The sequence below is a fragment of the Mus caroli genome, chromosome 2 (assembly GCF_900094665.2).
Source record: "Mus caroli chromosome 2, CAROLI_EIJ_v1.1, whole genome shotgun sequence".
NCBI lineage: Eukaryota > Metazoa > Chordata > Mammalia > Rodentia > Muridae > Mus > Mus caroli.
Genome location: NC_034571.1, coordinates 89,703,309 through 89,706,200, shown reverse-complemented (window position 1 = coordinate 89,706,200; position 2,892 = coordinate 89,703,309).

Genomic DNA, 2,892 nt, shown 5'->3' with positions numbered 1-2,892 from the left:
AGAGAGAGAGAGAGAGAGAGAGAGAGAGAGAGAGAGAGAGAGAGAGAGAGAGAGAGAGAGAGAGAGAGAGGCCAGCCAGGGCCAAGGGGAGAGAAGGGGGAAAAGGAAAGAGAGAAGAAAGGCTAGAGAGTAAGAAAGAGAGAGGGAGAGGAGAAGAGAGGAGAGAAAAGAGTAAGGGGAGTAAGAGGAATAAAAGCAAGAGAGCAAGAGGAGTAAGAGAGTGAGGAGGGGCCAAACAACCCCTCTTATGGTGTGGGTTATCTTACTGCTGCTAGGTAGCTGGTGAGGAGTCTAGCCTGAAGGTAAGAAGCTTGGGACACTGTCTACCTGTCTACTAACCATGTTTCTCTTGTCGGGGCTGAAAGAGCAGTAACTTCGACAAGAGCCAGGGTTCCAGGAGGCATGAGAGAACTCCTTCCATCCCATGTAGGTGAATTATCACTACTGGTTCCTGGGTTCAGACCTCAGATCAACTGGAGACCAGACTGTCTTTGCATAGCCCAACAAGGTAATGTCTATCTGTGAATGTTAAGGTATGCTTCTTCTATCAGTGGAAGGATGGATCCCATTTTTGCATCAATTTTGTTATTCTGTGTCTTTTATTGAGGAATTGAGTTTACTGATACTGAGACATATTAATGACCACTGATTATTAATTCCTATTTTGTTGATAGTAGTGGTGATAGTGTATGTATTTGTGTGTCTATGTTTCTGTTGGGGGGGAGAATTTCTTTTATTTTTCCGGTGTGAAAGTATCTTTCTCTGTGTTTTTTTTTTTTTTTTGGGGGGGGGAAGGGGTGTAGTTAACGTTCTTGGGTTGAAATTTACATCTAGTAGGGAAGCAAATAGATATTGTTTAAATTTGATATCTATTGTGAATAGATATTGTTTAAATTCAATTTTTTTATTTTTCCAATGGTGATTGAAAGTTTTGCTGGATATAGTAGTCTGGGCTGTCATCTGTGGTTTCTTAGAGTTTGCAAGTTTTCCATCTAGGTCCTTCTAGCTTTTAAAGTCTCTGTTAAATGTAACAAGTGATACTTGAGCCTTTATATACTCCTTGGTATTTCTCTTTATTTTGTATATTTAGTGTTTTGTTTATTATGGGGATGGAGTACTTTCTTTTCTGGTCCAATATATGTGGCATTCTGGCAGCTTTTTGTAGGCATCTCCTTCTTTAGATTAGGAAACTTCTACGATTTTCTTGAAAATATTTTCTGGGCATTTGAGCTGGGAAGTTTTCCTTCTTTTATTCCTATTACTCTTGCATTTGGTCTTTTCATGGTTTCTCAGAGATCCTGGATGAGTTGTGTCACAAACGTTTTAGATTTAGCATGTTCTTTGACCACTTTTTCAATTTCTTCTATGGTATATTCAACATCTGAGATTTTTTTTCTTTCATTTGTTGTATTCTGTGGGTGATGCTTTGCATCTGTTGTTCCTGTTCACTTATGTAGATTTTTCATCTCTAGGAATCCCCCAGTTTGTGTTTTCTTTATTGCTTCTGTTTCTACTTTTAATATTTCGAGAGTTTTCTTCAATTCTATTATCTTTTTTGCTTGTATTTACGTAAATTTCTTTAATAGGTTTATTCTCTAATCTTTGAAATCTTCTAACTTTTTAATAATTTTGTGTTTAAGGCCATTGTCTTGTGTTTCATCTGTATTTGAATACCCAGGAGTAGTACTATAGTTGAGCTCTGGTGGTGCCACATTGCCCCGTCTGTTGTTAATAGTGTTCTTATGATGGCTTTTAATCATCTGAGGTTCCTAGTTCATTTATGGCCTGAGGTAAAATACAAATCTTTTGCCAGAGTCATGGTCAAGCAGAGATATGGACCCCAGTTGAGGACTGTTGGACAGGCATTAAGTAGTGTTATTTGGTGGTAGGCTGTGTCTTACCTGTGGTCCCTATTCCTGGAGTGGACTACAATACAGCAGGAGCCCAGGGAGCTTTCTGTTTTCTCAAGTCACCTGTCCCCAAGTCAGTCACATGCAGGGTGACAGGATTTTCCACAGCTGTTTCTCTCTGCCATCAGTTCATGATTAGCACTTTCTATAGCACATTGTCAGTGGCATTTCCAGTGAGGAAGCTCAGTAGTGATACATCCTTTGAATCACCAGATCTGGGATGATCTGCTTCTTTATCAGCATCCTAGCTTTCTGAAATGTGCATCATCCATCTTGTTTCTGGTAGAAATCTGTGTGTCAAAAAGGTGCTGCTTTAGGTGGATCAGAAATGCAAGGGCCCTTTATCAGCCTTAAAGGAAGGTTTATGGGAAAAACTTCTATAGCAACTCCAATGAGTTTAATATTTACCTTCTGCTTATATTATTTATTTTACTCAATAGATAGAAAGCTAGATAAGTGGGGACAGAAGCTTATAGTCTTTTAAAAGTGATGCAAATGCACCAAGTTTTGTTCATATTTCACTTAGTCTTCCTAGCTTGTTTTTATTTTGTTTTGTTTTTTAATGAGAGAACATAAAAGGTATTTCAGCATACTTTACTTGGTAATTTTTAAAAACTGTTTTTGTGTTCTCAACATATAATTTCTCTGTCTTTAGATTGGAGGCACACATATGTATCAAATAGACTTATTTTCTAGTTTCATTTATTTGGAAACGAATCTTACATGAAAATTTAAAATTATTTTCTATTTCCTACTGCAGTGACTTCAAAAGTCTCCTTTAAATGTGACTGTACAGACATATTTATATTTAACCTAGCCTCTTTACTAAGACTCACAGCTACATCTGCTGATTCTGCTGTTGACAAAGGCAAGAAGTACTTTGAAGAGGCTGCAGTGGGACCTATTTGACAAAAGAAAGTGTATTTTACTATGAACATCATTGCATAGGGCTGTATAATGATGATCTATTCACAGGATCATA